Genomic DNA, 19,305 nt, shown 5'->3' with positions numbered 1-19,305 from the left:
GCGGCCATTTAGGGAGTGAACCAACAGAAGGAAGACTTTCTCTCTGTCTCTCTCTCACTGTTTATAACTTACCTGTCAAATAAATTTAAAGAGAGAGAGAGAGAATAAAAAGCAGTAGAATCAGATGTCACAATTCATTGGCCTCCAAGCATGTCAAGCTTTCAACAAGAGATCAGCAGAGAGAAAAGTAGGAAAAAAAGGCAGAGAAAAGGGCTCAAATTGATGACTAAATATATGCAAGGAACCAGCTTCCCAACTCACCAACAATCTGACCTTCTCAGCTGTGACTTTGGGTGGTGTAAATATCTGGAGGATGTAACTAAGGAGTTGGCATGGGATAGGTTCTGACAAAGGTGATTCGCACTCAGGTGGGCATCACAGTTTGTTGCCAGAGGAGGGGAATCAGTTCATGTGCATTGAAATAGTAACCTAAAATTAGCTAGAACTCTGAGGACCTGCTCTCCTTTACCAGGGAAAAGGATTAGGGTTATAGGCAGAGTCCTAGGTAAGGGTTTGTACAGAATTCCTGCACAAGCTTAGCTATAGGAACTAAGTAAATTATAGAGCAAGTGGGGAAAATATGTGGCTCACTCTCACTAAGCACAGTGATAATCAGCAGTGTGCTAATAGTTTAGAGCAACAAAACTCGATGTGGACTCACCCCTGACATCCAATAGAATGCAATGTTTACCAACATCAACTGAGGGACCCCATCAAATTGTGTTTTGAGGGAGAATAATGTTATTTAGTGGAGGATTAATATCGTGATTATAAAGTCAGTTGAAAGTATGCCATTGTAAAAATTAAAAGAAAAATAAGAAAAGAAGGAAGGAGGGTGGGAGTGATGGAGGGGAGGGTGGGAAGTGTCATTATGTTCTTAAAACTGAATATATTAAATACATGAAATGTGTTCCCTCTATGTAAAAGATTGTTACAATGCACATTTAATGATGATTAAAATAATAAATTAAATATTCATGTTTTACCCAGTTCATGCTCTACCCGATTTATGTCTTGCATTTCTTTATCATACATACATCTACAAATGGGCACGGGTGCATGTGTATATATGAGAGGACTTCAAAAAGATTGTGGGAAAGTGCATATTATGAAAAAAAAAAAGCTATACATTTTTATTTCAAAAACTTGTACCAAAAACTTATCTTTTAATTCCATTTTCCACAAACATTTTGAGATACCCTCATACATACACAAATACACATATGTGTATGCTTTTTTTTTTTTTTTTTGACAGGTAGAGTGGACAGTGAGAGAGAGAGAGAGACAGAGAGAGACAGAGAGAAAGGTCTTCCTTTTTACGTTGGTTCACCCCCAATGGCCGCCGTGGCCGGCACACTGTGGCCAGCGCATCTCACTGATCCGAAGGCAGGAGCCAGGTGCTTCTCCTGGTCTCCCACACGGGTGCATGTCCCAAGGACTTGGGCCATCCTCCACTGCACTCCCGGGCCATAGCAGAGAGCTGGACTGGAAGAGGAGAAACTGGGACAGAATCCGGCACCCGACCGGGACTAGAACCTGGTGTGCCAGCACCGCAGGTGGAGGATTAGCCTATTGAGCCGCAGCGCCGGCCCTGTGTATGCTTTTTCAGCACATTATTCAATGTTGACTGTTTGGGAATCATTAAATGCAATCATATAAGATTTTCTTTTTCCTCAAAATTGTGTTCCTGAAATTCATCCACATTGAGTGTCCATCTATAGTGCAGTAACTTCCACTATAGTAAGGAATGTAACTGCGGGAAGATAGCACAAATTATGCATCCAGTTGAATGGGATTGGATATTTTTGTACATATGCAAATTTCCTGGTTCTAGATATTAGGGTGCACAATGTGTATAGTGATTTATTTAGGAGTTATTTTGCTAATCAGTGATGTATAGTCCTCAGTATAGATGAGTTCAAAGGTATTGTCCGACTTTTTAAACGAAGTAACTATATGTAAGTACTCCCACTGCTCCACATTCTTGGCTATACTTGACATTGCCTTACCATTATGATATCATAATAAGACTTGGACCAAACATATGCTAAGCAACACCATTAAAAATATCTGCACAATATTTAGAGAAACATATTGCACTCTTAAAAGAATATCTGCACTCAAATATTATTGCTGTAAAAAGACTAAGTGTAGTGATTCTAGTTACTTTCTGAGACAAATGTGTTTGGAACAGACAAATAATCTGTTTTAATAATGCTCCATTTCAATATGGCATGTTTTGCAAATATAAAACTCAATATTTGCTTTGTGAAAACCTTAGTTTAAAACATGGATCAAGGACCTGAACACCTGAGTTTCTCAGCCTTTGTCTTACATCTACCAGCTTTATGACTTGTAAACATTGCTTAACTTAAAAGATTCTCAGTGTTGCCATATTTAAAATGGAACTAACAATTATTGCCTGACTCTGCAAGGTATCAAAATATTTTTCTGGTGCAATTTATATTATTGTAAGTCTCTCAATAATATTTTGTGGCATAACATTTCTTATTTAAAGACAGGATATTTCCTGGAAATATTTGCTTGCACTATTGTTGCTTTAGTTTGCTAGAATCCAAAACTTCAGCACATGAACATGTCACAGAATGAATGAATGAAAAAATAAATAAATACATAAATGCTGGCCCAGATTAAGAGTGGTTGGACCGAGGATTATATTTGGGACATAGAGTAGAGCTGATCAAACCTTTGCCATCATTCTGTAGTTTGCTTTTACTATTTTCTCTTTATATGTCACATTCTACAATTTTACTGTGACAGATTTACATGAAGATTTGTTTTATTTATCTTGTTGAGATACTCTCATTATTTTTTAAACTAAAGAACTCGCGATTTTCAAGTTTTGGAATTTTTCAGAAATGATCTCTTCTGATATCACCTGTCCCTGATTCTCTCTATTTTTACTTTTCAAAATTCCTGATGAAGTTATGTTGAGCCATTTCATTGGCGTCTCTGTGATTTTTTTTTTTTTTTTTTTTTTTTTTTTTTTACCTCTCGGTATTCCCATCTGTTTATCTCCTCTCTTCCATCTGTTTATCTCTCTAGAATACATTCTGGATGATCCCTCAGATCTGGCTTCCAGTTTGATCTGGTTCCTTGCTTGAGTCTCTTTTTGCTTTGTCTTTTCTTGTTCTTTCAAGACAATTTCAGTCTCCCCTTTCTCTAAACACACTTACCCTATATTTTTGCCTACATAGTTATACATTTTGGATTGTGACTAAAATACTCATTTGTCTGGGGCTTCTATGCTTGTTTGTGTTTATGCCTAATGAATCTCTCTTGCAGAATTTCCATTCCTTTGTGTAGATTATAATTTTTTAATCCTTAGTCTAATTGGGCTGTCTGCAATTATTCCAGTTTTGTTCTATTTTTAGTACATGGATGGTATTTCCCTGTGCTCATTGAAGTTAGACATGCTCAAATGACTCTCAAACAATAAAATGTGAAGAGAATTAACTTGTATCATTTAATTTCTGAAAGCCAGAATTTTACTCACCACATTCCCACAATATTGTGTGTCATACTGGCATGCTGGTCAGCCAGGCTCCCTCTGTGACTATGATAGAGTTGTCCAGCAGCCCTGCTACATATGTGATTTGAACCAGAAGTGGGCCTATCCTGATCTAATTTGTTTACCTTCATCATGGTTAACCCCTCCCTCCGTGGGAGCCCCATATTTCCCAGATTGCAGAAGAATCTTAATCGGTGTTTACTTTAAGTACAGGCTTGTATTAAAACTTTCTCTGGCTATTAGCATCTCTATGGCTTTATAGGGAGAAAGAAGCTTTTCAATAGTAACTAATTTGGGAGTGTCCCTGGAGGCTAGCAATTAAACTATTGGTCATTTTGCATACAATTTCAAATTGTTGCTAATAAAAGCCACGATACTTACATTTTTATAGGCAGTCTACCTATGCCTATTATAATGAACAAAGGTAGGAACAGAGCATTTAATCAAAGAAATACACAAATTTTTATACCTGAGACCATTTGATGAATATGGAGTTTTGACTTGATGAAAATTTGAAATTATTGTCCACTTTTATATAAGATGTTTATTGCTTTCAAAAACAATAACCATTTTTTCTAATTGTTTTGAAGGAAATTTGTAGTAATTTTATTACTGAATCATTAGTACCATATCCATATAAACTAAAAATAGAAAATTCTTAAAATCAGTTTTTAAATGGGACAAGTTAAATTTCAACCAAGTATAAAATTAATTACCACAATTTATAGGGCTATTTCCTTGAATGATTTGTATTGGAAGCACTGTATTCTTCTATGATAGATTTTTACCATTTCTTTTTTTATCTGTTCTAGATTTTACCCCATAACTGACCCACACTAGTCAACAAATACAGAGTTGAATTAAATTGCGTTATTTTTCACTTGCCTAATGCTGCAACAAGTGGTAACTGAAGTCTGAGAAAGTAAAGGGTGCCGCTCAGTGAATTTTGATGTGGATTAGTCAAACAGTGAAGACTGGAACATTCTTATACTTGCTTTTTTAAACCACTATTTACCAACTGACAATCAGGAGTATATTTTCAGACTTAAAAAGTTCTTTATGAGATTTTTCAAATGCTATGCTCTCATTGTTGCAATGATATAAATAATTAATATTAACACATTTTTAATTATCTGAGGATTAGAAAGATTTCTTTCTACCCAATTTTTTCATACTTTGAAAAATCAGCTTTTGCCTGTCTCAAGTTGAGGTAAGGACAAGAAGCTCCTCACTAATTGTTGTTAGCCAGAGGGACAAGAAGAAAAACAGACTAAATGAATCACGTACTCAGTTAGCACCCCATGCCACACACTAGGAAACTGGTGCATGGGTTAATTCCATGGATCCACTGTGAGGGGCTCATTTATGTTAATAATCAACACTTTCTTTCATGTTTAATTAACGTTGTCAATTGACACTTTATTGATTTTGTGGTTTTGCTTTGTTCTACTTTTTTATTTGTTTAGGCATTAGAGTGGTAGAAAAATTATATACATACGAAGCTTATCTCCAGTTTAATGAGTATAAATCAATATTGGAGGGCTACTAGAATTCTCTCATTCAAATGGAATCTATGTAATACTCACGTTTTATAAACATTGTATTATTAAAGATATCAACTCAAAATAATCTACTGTAAGTGTGTTGGAATATTTACATTTACTACTCTAACTGTAGGTCTCATATAAAGTCATCAATACACATAAGGAACAAATGTTGATTCTTTCTCTGGTCTAAAGATTTCTCATATTACTGAGGCTAAAACAGAGTTCAAAAATATTCCTTCCTTATGAGGTCACTGAATTGTAATCAGCCAGTTGTCTTTATGAATTCTTTCACTTAAACCGGTAGTTATTTGTTGTTGGTCAAGCCAAAACAGTCTCAAGACTGATTATCATTTAGAATTTAAACGAAAACTGCTTTTAAAAGATGTGAAAAGTCAAGAGCATTTTTCTCTTTCAGCTAAAGAGAGAGATTCTTTCAAACATAAAAATGATTACTGCTATTGGGTGATTTTAGCACCAAGATGGAGTTGGCAATCAAGATATTGCTAATAGTGAGGACAGCTTGGAGCAGCAAAGGCATCCAGGAGAAAGATTACTTTTTTAGGATAAGTAATACTCCTCGTGACCACAGATTCAGACACTGACATCCATACGCATCAAGTTGATGGCATCATTTACATGAAGTCTCCACCATGATCAGCTTTCTGACCTCACATGGAAGAAAAATGCTTCAATAGTCCAGTTAAAATTCTGATTAATAGGTTAGTCAGGTACAGAGCCAAGTTTTGCAATGGGCTGCAGTTGGTGCTTTGTCCAGGACCATGGATCATTTCAGATGAATGGAGCCCTCCATGATGGAGTTAACAGCATTACTCAGGCAGCAACTTGAAATTCAGTCTCAGCGTTCGTCTGGCCCTCCAGTTGGCACCATAGCCAGCAAACACTCCAGCTGGGCAACAGAGCCCCGGCCAGCCCTCCTCACCTGATCTGCCAAGTTTGGCAGGAACTCCCTTTTCAACATCCAGATTCTGAATTTGCATGCAGTGAAGAGAGAAGATGTGGTCATGCTTCTTAACAGCAAAAAAGTTGGAGGAGGATGCTTTTGTTTTATAGAACACTGCTACTTAAGACAGGTCAGTTAGTGAGGAAGAAAAAGACAGGCTCAGAGTAAGGAAAACGGAGTGCTGCTACAAGAAAAACAAATCTGTGTAGGTGATGCAGCAGCTGAGTATTTGTAACATTTATTCCTTGTGAAAAGCAGTGTGAGGCTTCAGCAATGGAAGGAAACCATGAAAGTCCAAGAGCGGGGATACTTGGAGCCATTCAGTCTTAGGGATACAGCTGCTGCCTGACGCTGTGGCACAAAGAACCTGGTTGAATGGCAAAATGGTTTCAGGTTCTCATGCTGTGGTCATTAGACATGTGAGCTGCTCTCAGAGGGTGTGTTGGGCCTGGGAAGCCCGGCACCTGTTGCGGGCAGAAACACAATACACTTATTGATTTGCGAGGGCTGCATGCAGTAACTAAAGAGGACATGCAAAACTCCAAAATAATAAATGGGCCCTTTACCCAATGATGTTGCAAAGGGACCTCTAAAAGAAAGCCATAGATCCAGATTACTTTATCTAAGGCAATACAAAGCAGAAGGAATTGTTTATGGGAGGTTGGAGGAAGGGCAGGGAGAGAAAAGTGAGGAGAGAAGCATTGCTTAATAAAAAATGGTGCTGTACTTGAGACTATCAAAAAGAACCCCTTCTGATTTATCTTCTCCAGAAGCTGCAGCAGCAGCGATTGAAGTGACTATAATAGCCCAGGAGAAATGTTGGTGCTATTAGTTGGGTGATTGATGGAAGCACTGCCAAAACATCTAGGGAATTTGTCAATGTGTTTTTTGAAGTTTGTAAATGATGACACTGGCAAAGTATAAACAAACTCAGCTCCAGCAGACACACTATACAATCCCCAAACTGATACTTCCAGGGAATCATTTGCTGGATTGTTCCAATTAGGAATCATCAGCTGGAGCTTGGTTTCTCAGACCAGGGCAGATGGGGTTGTACAGCACGCAAGATTTAAAGAAAGGCAGTAGAGTAACTTTTGTTGACTCACCCAAACTACTAGGCTACCTCTGTGTTGCAGAGCATCAAGCAGAAGAAAAGTGAAGGCCTACAGATATTTGTAACCCAGACTCATCCCCACAATTCTATGGCCATTGGTAGGAGTCTTCTAATTTTTAAGCCCAAAGTTACAATGAAAAGCCCAAACTCCCATTTGCTTGACTGTAAGAAGTCTACAATTTTACTGATTTCTTTTCTCTAGACTTTTCCAGGATAAAGTTGCTATCTCCCCAAATCCATTCTGATTTTCACTGGTGACTAAGCCATCCAACTGTTTATTCTACTTTGTTTACTTCTTCCACAAGGATTAATTGGACAAGGCATGTGTAAGATAATAGGCTCCATGTCAGGGATAGAGAGCTGAGAAAGATGGAGACAGTCCTGCCTGTGTTCATGGAATGTGAATTCACTTGGTAGAGGCAGAGAAAATAAAATTATCTATTCAATGATAGTCAGTCATGGAAAATGGTGACACAAATCATACATTGAGGGCAACGTACAGCAGAAGTCTTGAATTGTTTAGGTTGGTCGGGGAAGAATTCAATAAGAAAGGAATATTTGAGTGGTTTTCTGAAGCAAATGTGGAAGTCAGCTCAAGGAAGTAGAGGGAAAAGAGAGACTCAGAAAAATAGAATAGCAAGTAAGAAGGCCCTGGGGCATGGGCAAGCAATGTCTGTTCAAGAAAGACACAGAAATTCAGAAGAATAAGACAAGGCCATGTAGGACTGTTAGATGATAAGGATTTTGGTCTACGTCTTTAGACAAAGCTGTTGAGAGATCATAATGCATGGAAATAGCATCCTCAATTTGTATTTGTAGAAGACCCTTCTGGCTGGAATGCAGAGAATGTATGTGGGAGAGGCAAGTGCAAACACAGGTCTGTATGGAAGAGGTTATTACAATGGTTTAGATGAGAGATGATGGTAGGTTAGAACAAAAATATAGCAGCTATGATAGTTAAAAAGTAGTTGATTGCAAAGACATTTTAGACTTCACAGACCTTGATAACCAAGTGGATATAGAGAGTGAGGAAAAGGGAGTTGTCCCTCCAAGCTGTCAATCAATGACCATGTTATAAATGGAGATTACATTTCTCATACAGGTAATCTTCTCAGTAAGCCAAAGATCAGGGTCAAAGTACTGTGTCCATGGCATCATGTTGCTCTATTAGTAAGAAATAGCACAAAACAGGACAATGTAGGCTTTTGAGCAAAGGCCTAGACCATAGAAAATATATTGAAGTACATGTTGCGAACAATTTTACTTACTTCAAAAACTCAGCATCTTGGGGCAAAAGAAAAGGAAACAGGCAATCCATAGAATCTCTGGAGAATGAAGATAGGCCATGTCCAAGATACAGCCAGAGAAGTAGCAGTTACATCCACTTCAGAAATAGAGTTGAGTAGAGGATGTCAGTTTTCATGAGGCAAAACTTTGAATATATATTTTCTTGGAATAGACAGCAGAACCAGCGCTGTGATTGTAAGAAACACATAAGAATCCCAAATAAGGTCACCTCTCAGAACAACATTCCCACTCTCCTATTCTGCAAGTAGTCAAATGAGTCGTAATTTTGTTGTGGTTAAATTTTCAAAATATGAGGCCGGCGCCGCGGCTCACTAGGCTAATCCTCTGCCTTGTGGCGCCAGCACACTGGGTTCTAGTCCCGGTCGGGGCGCCGGATTCTGTCCCGGTTGCCCCTCTTCCAGGCCAGCTCTCTGCTGTGGCCCAGGAGTGCAGTGGAGGATGACCCAAGTCCTTGGGCCCTGCACCCCATGGAAGACCAGGATAAGTACCTGGCTCCTGCCATCAGATCAGCGCAGCGCGCCAGCCGCGCCGGCCATTGGAGGATGAACCAATGGCAAAAGGAAGACCTTTCTCTCTGTCTTTCTCACTGTCCACTCTGCCTGTCAAAAAAAAAAAAAAAAAAAAAAAAAAGAAAGAAAGAAAGAAAAGAAAATTTTCAAAATATGAGTCTCCTACTAAAACAGTACTCTATACTTTGTGTGTCTGTGTGGGTGCAAACTCTTGAAATCTTTACTTAGTAAATACTAAGTAGATCTTCTGTATATAAAGATAATTGAAAATGAATCTTGAGGTGAATGGGATGGGAGAGGGAGAGGGAGAGGGAATGATTGCAGGTGGGAGGGAGGTTATGGTGGGAAAAAGCCACTATAATCCAAAAGTTGTACTTTGGAAATTTATATTTATTAAATAAAAGTTTAAAAAATTTCAAAAAAAATATGAGCCTCCAAAATGAAATAATCTGAAATAAGTTGTATGTTTCCTGACACGCTAAGTCAAAACGTTTTCATGTTTCCTTATAAGAATTTTCACAATGCATGTTTTTAATTGTAGGAAAACCGTATCTGCGGGCAGAAATCTAAGAAGAATATGCTTAAACATGATTCAGTGTTAGCACCTGACTGAAATTCCTCACCTCCAGTCCATTCCATTTCCAAGACACAATCCACAGCCATCAGCTTGCGGCTTTCCTGGCATAACCCTGGATTCAGAGCACCCCAGGGGCCAGTGTCCAAGGGACTCAAAAGGAGAGATGAACTTGTCGAGATATTTTTATTCTCACTTTCATGCTGCAGGGACTGCGTTGCTTTGCAGTGAGGGACATTCATACAGACTTCTAGCAAGGAATTGACTGGCACTGAAAGTAACTTTGTCAAAGACTCTTTTGGTAGAAAATGCAAAAGGAAAATGTGTACCACCTAGAACAAACTGAAAGCATGTCAGAGTGATTGGCAATCTGACTCCTCAAAAGAAGAAATAATTATTGCTTGCTAGTGGCAGCTTATGTCAGAGATGTGAATTTTCGGGCCACCATTTGTGTTATTGCAGGCTGTCTGACATCATAGGAAGTCTTTTGTGGCTTCAAAGTAGAACTATGAAATGACTTTGCCCTCATCATTTCAATAGTGGAACATACCATGTCTGTATTTCCTTTCTCTAACCACCAGACCAAGCAACTTCAAAAGAGATCCATGACTTATAGTCATGGCATTTGCTATATTTGATCAGATCATTGTCCAAACATATTAATCAATATTTACACAGTAAATGTATTTCAACCAAAAATAACAGCTTTTCATTTGCTGGTTTCTAAAGTAATACTTAGAAAGACATATTCATGCCTTCTGGAAGTTTGGGGTGCTTTACTAGATATGTTTTTACTCCTTTGGATACTTGTTTTTATAGCCTTCTTTGGGGATTTTTTTTTTCTTATTTCTTCTCTATGAATGCGAACAAATGAGAAGAAACTTGAATGCAAACTGTTAAGCCCTCTGAAGGTATATACTACTTCATAATATAAGAAACCATCTAGGGAAACAATTTGTATATTACATAATGCCAATCTCAATTTACTTGTACATTTCTTAGAGTGAGCAAAAATATATAGCCCATCAACTCTTTTATTTTTACAGGTTTATTTATATAATTGCTCATTCATTTCACTATTTAGTAAAAATATATTATTATTAACTATGTTCCAGGTGTGGTGCAAGATCTTGAAAAACTTATTTCAAATATTTATGAATGTTTATATGAGATAAGGGTGTTTTATATGCTATGTTCCAAAAAAATGTTTATACCCAAGAAGGACTTTCCACTTAGCATATAAAATTATATTATCCTTTGACATATACACTGCTGATTTCCCACCCAAGGTCTATACGCCCCTTATTTCTTATTAATTGGACTTATTTTAAGTAGAGTGGAAATATGCTTAGTTAAAAAGACAATTTCTTAACTTCCCTTGCTATTAACATTGGTCACTTAACTTATTTCCAGTCAAAAAGCTGCCCAGAGTTTCAGGAGAGGGTACTATTTTCCTCAATAACACAGGGATGAGGTGAGGGGGAAAATAACGCCATCCCTTTTGTGCCATTTTAGAGTCAATGCCAGCTGTAGACCATATAACTTGAGACATTTATGACGTGAGAAAAGAAAATTCTTATCTGCTTAAGGTACTAAAGAAGAAATTGTGAGTGGTCCATTAAAACCATTGTCTCTTCTTCCTGAACACACAGATCTTTGCTCAGTGTCCCTTAGAGTTAGTTGTGGTCATGAAGCTAAAGTGTATGTAAGAGGTAAACCCTACCTCTTGACCTGGCCTGCCTAAATTTCATGTGTGGATATCTACATGCTCTTCCTATCTCTGAAAGCAGAGCTGATATTCAAATACATGGAAGACACATTGAAGACAGGGTATAAGGGCTGGCGCTGTGGTACAGTAGGTTAATCCTCCACCTGTGGTGCCAGCATCCCATATGGGCACTGGTTCTAGTCCCAGCTGCTCCTCTTCCAATCCAGCTCTCTGCTGTGGCCTGGGAAAGCAGTAGAAGATGGCCCAAGTCCTTGGGCCCCTGCACCCACATGGGAGACCAGGAAGAAGCTCCTGACTCCTGGCTTCAGATTGGTGCAGTCCTGGCCGTTGCGGCCATTTGGGGAGTGAACCAATGGAAGGAAGACCTTTCTCTCTGTCTTCCCCTCTCACTGTCTGTAACTCTACTTCTCAAATAAATAAAATAAATCTTTAAAAAAAAAGACAGGGTATAAAAAATACCCATCAGCATGGGTCTCTAAATGTCTGCCTTGAAGTTTTATGTAAGAAAAAAATAGAATTTGCAATGCCTCAAGTGAATAAAATTTGAGAACTAATTTATTACAAAAGCTAACATCATCCTGTATCCTAACATTACATTTTTTTAAAGTAGAATACTGTCTAAACAAAACCCCAAATATTTGAAATTGGATTAGTACTCAGGTAGTGAATAGCTCAGAGATTAGAGAGCTGTTCTGTTTTGGCAAAATAGTTGGTTTAAAAAATTGGCAGGGAGATAATTCCAACAATCTGGAGAGCAATTGAGGTGTCCACTGAGACTCGCTCTAAACGAATTAAGTGCAAAGAGATATATCAGCTGCACTATACTGCTTGTAGTATGTTATTATGAGGAAGATTGCTGCTAAGGCAAGAATTAACAAGTTTTAAAATAAAATTCCAGCCTAGAAAATTGAAGTCTCACAAGGATAGAAAGTCAACGGTTTCTGATCTCCATAAAGTATGAAATAAAATGGAAAAAGGGTTTTGAGGAGAAAAGTTCCAGTAATTCTTCACAATTAAAGAATTCAAAATTGTTTCAAATGGCCTCCAAACAGTCTCTGTCTAATTGAGAAAAACGCATGATGGCTGAGGAAACAATGAACTAAATCAAATTTGAGACATATCTGAGGATTTGGAGGATAGTTCCTGACCCATGAAGCACAGGTAGCACAGAGACCTAGGGAGTTTTTAAGAAGCCGTATTATTTATATATTTACATATATAAGTGAACTTGCTTTAAAAAGAATAAAAGGAAAAATAGTCTTTGTTTATATTTAAAAAAAGTCTTGGAACTCCAAACTTTTGGTAGCAGTAAATAATTTACAAAAGTTGTCTGGGCCTGAAGAAGGGTTGGCTTACAAATCCCTGACTTCATATGAATAGACAAAGTGAAAATCTCAAGTTGAGTCAAGGGCAGATCAGAAATAGCAGAAAATACTGAAACTGGAAGTCTATCTTAAGAGTGAATCCAAGGTTCACACAGAAGCTTCCTCAGCAAGATTCCATTCTTGAACTGGACCAGCGAACACAGGGCTCTTCCCTTTTTACAATGAATTTGTGCCTTTTCCGGTACTATACTGTATATCTGCTTATTGGGAGGGAACCATTTTTCCCCATCTTTCACTTAGAGCACTACCTGTACCTGATACGAGTAGGAATTGCTTGTCAATAAGAAATTATGGGCATTGATGTGGAGATAATAACTGCATTGTGTTATTAATTTTCTGCTTTAGAGAGAGACTGCTTATGATCCCTGAATATAAAGAGAATAAAAATGCTAGGTATTTATCAAGATGTGTTTTTTCTTTTTTTTTTAAAGATTGATTTTATTTATTTGAAAGACAGAGTTACAGAGAGAGGTAGAGACAGAGAGAGAGGTCTTCTATCCACTGGCTCACGCCCCAGATGGGCACAACGGCCGGAGCTGCACTGATCCGAAGCCAAGAGCCAGGAGCCTCTTCCAGGTCTCCCACATGATTATAGGGGCCCAAACAGTTGGGCCATCTTCCACTGCCATCCCAGGCCACAGCAGAGAGCTGGATCGAAAGAGGAGCAGCCGGGACTAGAACCAGTGCCCATGTGGGATGCCAGCAGGCATTAACCCACTGCGCCAGGGCGTTAACCCACTGCGCCACAGCACCAGCCCCCAACATGTGTTTTTTTCTTCTATCCATATTCTTTGGCTTACCATTAGGGTGATAAAGTAAAAAAATTAATTAGACTTGAGGTTTATGTTTAGGAAAGAACTAGGAAAGTGGTTTCTGACACTTGGAACTAACTTGGAAGCAAATGGATATATATTTCTTCTTTTATTTATACATTTCATCTTTTTATTTTAGCTCAGGTGGGCTCCAGCCATCAAAATAGAATATAAATAAAGGTGACTGATGTTCACCACTTCCAAACTTGATCCAGAAAATCTTCTCACACATCTTCCTTCCTGATACCAAACATTGGAAATCACATGTGGAAAGTGGTAGCAGGTGTCAGTCTAGTTGGATGATTGACATTTCAATACACCCCAACTCTCAAACCCCATGGACCAATAACACTTACACTCTACTGATTAAACTTTTATGGAATTCGCCTCTGTAACCTGGTGGTTGATATTAACACTAGTGTTTTCCTAATGCTAACACGGGAGCTAGAATTAACTGTGTGTGGGCATGCAATCCGTGTCATTCCTTTGATGAATGAAAGCTTTCACTCAAATTTGTTTGGGTCCATGGGTGGTAACATCTGGGCAGCCTATATGCAGCCTCAGGAGAAATAAAAATGATTCTTTTTTGTGTTTCCTCTATATCTCTATGATATATCATTCTCCTATACTTATTTTAAATTTCTTGGTGATGTGCTATTACATTATAGAAATTAGAAATGATCTCAAACACCAGTCAGAGGAATCTGGGAGTTTACTGTGACAACTTTCTCAATTACAAATTGCAGGTCTAAACAAGAGCAGGAGCACAGAAGTCAACCCCCAAAAGATGGTAGCTGCAGAAACAGGATAGGAGAGGAGGCATCGGAACGGCAGGGAGAACAATTGAATGGGACTGAAGAGATCAAATCTGTCCAAAACTGGAAAAGAGGCTTGGAATCAGGTGGCTCCACTTGTGACAGAATGTGAAGGAAACTTAAGAAAGGAATGCTAAGGAGTGTCTGAAATTATTATCCCTGAGGGTTTAGAGAAATATGTGCAGCTATAAGTGAGCCTGCTATTAAAAGTAGATAGCCCAGGGGAACTGGGATATGTTTGGTTTCTGAGTTTTTCTTATTTAACCCACCAGGCACAAGTAGAGTTGGTGAGAATGGAAGCAAGTACATTGGAGCAGCTGGATATTACATACTAACCATAGACAGACTCACACATAAACCCAGCTCTTCTAAATGTTGCCACCCCAGCACTGCAATCCCAACTGACACTAAAAATCTCTAAATTGTATAAAATTTGAAATAACAGGAGACTGAATCTTTTTATTGCTTTTCTCTTATAGTTAGAAAACGCAGCTTATTTATGGAAAAGTGCAGATTGTTCTTACCCAAGCACAGTAGTAGTTTCTTTTCCAAAAATAAACATAGCCAATTATATTTTGGGGAGATTTGATTTAGTTTAACTTAATTTTTAAATTTTTATTAATATAAAGATAACAGATTTTGTATATTTCATAGTTAAATTCTAAGATATTGATACTTGTCTCACTTCCTCCCTCCCTCAAACCACACTGCTTATTTTCTTTTTTTCCTTTAATTTTTGTAATAACATTTTCATTTATACAGTTTTAAGATTGTAATAACACTTCCCATCATGTATTCCTTCCAACCATCCCTTTTCCTTTTCTTATTTTTACAATGACATACTTTCAATTTTCTTCATAATCACAAGCTTAACACTGCACTAAACAAAGAAGTCAGCAAGTAGTAAGTAGAAAAACCACTGTTCCTAAAGAGTATAGATAAGGGCTAAAAACAATGATCAGATCTTAAAAAAGTCAATAGCTTTTATAAACAAAAATATTTTTCAAAAAAAATTTTGGAAACTTCTGAAACTTGATTATACCTAACAGTAAAAAAGCTATGGATATTTTTAATGGTACATTAATACACTGAAGTTTCATGTAAGCTTCACTCACTCTCATTTATCAAATATTAACTGAATACCCAGAAAATGACAATCGCCATATGCCAGATGAAGGGAAATCTGGCATTTAGGTCTGTGAAGAACCTACACGGTAATGATTGTGGAACAGTGTCAGATACCTTGGTCTCCAAAGAGCTGACATTTTTTCTTTTCTACTTCCCAAATAACTTAACAACTTGGTTATTTTCATACCTCAATGAGGCAGTAATAATAATAATAATAATAATAGCTTCCAACACTCACTACACTGTAATTAAGTGTCAGGAAAACTACTAAATGTTTAATACGGATTATTTCACTTCATCTTTATAAAAACTATATGAGGCAGGTATAAAAATCAAAACATTTGACAACTTTTCAGTTAGGGATGTAATGCACACAAAAAATCATAAATTGCTCAATATCACATAGCCAGAAAGTGGTAAAACCAGAATTTGAACTTAAACAGTTGAAGATTTTCCATATGGCATCTAAGCATTCTAGATAATGCAAGATCTAGTTGAACCAGATCTTGCTGAGATGACTATGTCAGGATACCTGAGCTTCCAGAATTCTACCTCATCTGTGACCTTCAAAACGCCTTAGACAAGAATGCTGTCAGCCAGCCCACATATATTAGCCAGTGCCGATAGCTGGGCACTATGGGATGCACATTATGCATTATTGGATCTGGTGACTTGAAGGGTCAAATCAATGCTACAGTTCCTCCAAAGAAAGTATTCATTCATAAAAATGTATTAGTTGCAAAGCAACAGATTAATATTTAGTTTTGGGTATGTATCATGATCTTCCTACTCTGACTCAGAATGAACTGGTATCCCTGAGATACAGGCTGCTTCAAATTCTGGACACAGGTATTACCAACCAATACTCAGAGGAAAACATCTTCCAAGAGCCACTCACTTCAGGGCCTGTAACATCTCTTACTTCATTTCTTTATGTGTTCACTGGACAGTGGTCAGTGCTTATTGATTATTGAGCATTGTAAAAGGACTGATGTTAAAACAGGGGACATGGTCCCTACCCTCAGGGGCAGATGGTGTACTAAGAGAAATAGTGGCCGGCACCACGGCTCAATATGCTAATCCTCCACCTAGCGGCGCCGGCACACGGGGTTCTAGTCCCAGTCGGGGCGCCGGATTCTGTCCCGGTTGCCCCTCTTCCAGGCCAGCTCTCTGCTGTGGCCAGGGAGTGCAGTGGAGGATGGCCCAAGTGCTTGGGCCCTGCACCCATGGGAGACCAGGAGAAGCACCTGGCTCCTGGCACCTGCCTTCGGATAGGCGCGGTGCGCCGGCCGCAGTGCGCCGGCCGCGGCGGCCATTGGAGGATGAACCAATGGCAAAAGGAAGACCTTTCTCTCTCTCTCTCTCTCTCTCACTGTCCACTCTGCCTGTTAAAAAAAAAAAAAAAGAGTGAAAGAGTGAGAGAGAAGAGAGAGAGAGAGAGAGAGAAATAGTGACAGATAATTCTGTAGTGATGGAATTTTATTTTGGTGTTTTTGGTAAATATTTATTTTAGAGGTCATACCAGCCTCCAAGATGGAAGGAATGTTCTGAAATAATTTATTTGTGAAATTATGGCAGCTTTACCTGTTCTGGGTATGAAACATCCTCAATAAGTTCATGGAAAATGTGTATTATGGAAAAAGTATCCATGGGTTTTGAATTTTTTGCACCAAAATAAACTTATCCTGTAATTCCATTTTCCACAAACTCTTTTAATGTACCTTCATACATTTGGTAGATAAATCTCTGTAGAGGGTACAAAATGACTTATATAAATTAATAAGGACTAGAATGTGGTAATCTTGGAAGAAGTTACTATTTGGAACTATTAGATTTTTATATATATATATTTTTTTTTACAGGCAGAGTGGACAGTGAGAGAGAGAGAGAAAGGTCTTCCTTTTTGCTGTTGGTTCACCCTCCAATGGCCGCCGCAGCCGGCACACTGCGGCCGGCGCACCACGCTGATCCGATGGCAGGAGCCAGGTACTTCTCCTGGTCTCCCATGGGGTGCAGGGCCAAGTACTTGGGCCATCCTCCACTGCACTCCCTGGCCACAGCAGAGAGCTGGCCTGGAAGAGGGGCAACCGGGACAGAATCCGGCGCCCCGACTGGGACTAGAACCCGGTGTGCTGGCGCCCAAGGCAGAGGATTAGCCTAGTGAGCCGTGGCACCGGCCTGGAACTATTAGATTCTAAAACTGACTTTAAATTCACAAGAAATTAGAAAGTTTAGAAAAATGCCTTCTAAAACCATTTCGGTAAATGCTTAGTATTTTTAAAATCTTAGTGAGTTGAGTTCTAATTACAAGATGGCTTCAGGACTTCCAGTTTATAACAGAAATTAATAGTTTCAGCAGCCTAGTCTCATTACCCTCTCTTCCTAAGGGTACAGAAAAGATTCACAGTTTTGATTTTTTTTGTATTGGATCTGCTGATTTCATTTCAGTAATTACCAGTAAGAACTGAGTCCATAATCAGATGTGCTAAGTTGCTGGAAAACAGATGCAGAGCTCCTTGTGTCTCTAGAGTAACAGTGCATGGAAAATAAAAAGACAGGATGAGATGACAATCAAAAGGCTCAAGAATAGGAAAGAAACATTTTGTAAAAGCCAGTGATAGACATGGAAGACAGAATGAGAGGATGCTTCAAGTTGCAACAGATGTCATTTAAGTTAGATGCCTTAAAGAAATTGCCAGTTACCAGGGAAGCCAAACCATTGAGAATCACTTACAGAACTACTGGTGAATTTTGTTGTTTACAAGGCTATCTCCCTGAGAAAGTTTCATTGCCTGCCACATTGATGCATGCCAGAAACAAAGGACTGCTTGAAGTGACTGCAGAGGTTCCTTTGAGTTAACAGTCCTATAAGAAAAGTATTTCTTAACCCAGTCATCTTATCTTCAACTGGTCAGTCTGGGATACTGAACACTAAATATAAGCCCAATGCTGCAGACAATATGAACAGTATGATATTGTCCCATTACAATGGATTTATGGAGGCAGAACTAAGACATAAAAACAATAATAATAGAATAGAAGAGATCAGTATAAAATTAAGTGCCAAGTCAGGTGATTCCACTTCTAGGAAAAGGGAAAAGCATACAACTCACAACCTGAACCTTGTCATATCTTCTTTAAGTTAATCCCAAGGAAGCCTCCTAAAATGAGTACTATTTTTCACATATCACAGTTGAGCACATTGTGGTTTAGAGGGAATATACCCAAATCATATAATCAGAAGTGGGAGACACTGTCACACCCACATGTGCTGAATCCCAAAGATCATGTTTCTTTCACCAAACCATAATAAGGTTATACATTGGGTACCATTAATATTATACTCTCCATAATGGAAATTGTGACTGTATTGCATCATCCTTGGTGTTTGGCTCGATATGAGTATTTTCCTAGAAAGTGTCTTTTAGAACTATTTTTAAATGAAAAAAAAATGCAAAGTTTGCATTTCTATTTTTTCTCAATATATCTTCTTTCCCAACTGAATAAGTGTATGCACACTTCATTATTGTGATTTGAGAAAGACTTTCAAGGAATTAGACAGTTGAGTTGAGTGCAGGAAATCAGTATTAGTTCTAGATCTAGAGATCAATGGGTATAGAGGTACTAAACTAGGGAGCCAAATGTATTCTTCCAGCTCAAGGTTTTAGAATTAGCTTCAAGTGTTTAACAGACATTAACAGAACCAACATTAAAGGCCCGAGTCAGGCATGACCTCTCACTCTTTTTTAAAGTTTATATTGTGGGCTTTAAGTTCATTACCCTATTTCTTTTTTTTTTAAGATTTATTTATTTGAAAGGTAGAATTACAGGAAGAGAGAGACAGAAAGAGAGAGAGAGAGAGAGAGAGAGAGAGAGAGAGAATCTTGCATG

The 19,305-nt window shown here is 38.2% G+C and overlaps 1 protein-coding gene across 3 annotated transcripts in view; it reads right to left on the bottom strand.

Moving 5' to 3' along the window:
• The window catches only part of LOC149127433 (uncharacterized), a 107,438-nt gene that overhangs the window by 39,000 nt on the left and 49,133 nt on the right, over positions 1-19,305 (bottom strand). The window contains exons 4-5 of one of the 3 annotated variants that reach the window (XR_016231557.1): positions 8,423-8,628; positions 5,142-8,318 (exon numbers count right to left, since the gene is read on the bottom strand). The exons of 1 other annotated variant lie outside the window; for it this stretch is intronic. The gene's annotated coding sequence lies outside the window, so the exon portion shown is untranslated. Of the gene's footprint in view, positions 1-5,141; positions 8,319-8,422; positions 8,629-19,305 lie in introns of those variants that run through there. One more of the 3 variants, XR_016231556.1, reaches the window with a different exon arrangement.

The sequence above is a fragment of the Oryctolagus cuniculus genome, chromosome 3 (assembly GCF_051225735.1).
Source record: "Oryctolagus cuniculus isolate XC-2025 breed Fujian yellow rabbit chromosome 3, ASM5122573v1, whole genome shotgun sequence".
Classification (NCBI taxonomy): domain Eukaryota; kingdom Metazoa; phylum Chordata; class Mammalia; order Lagomorpha; family Leporidae; genus Oryctolagus; species Oryctolagus cuniculus.
Note: the sequence above shows the minus strand (reverse complement) of the source record. Positions and strands in the feature narration are given on the sequence as shown.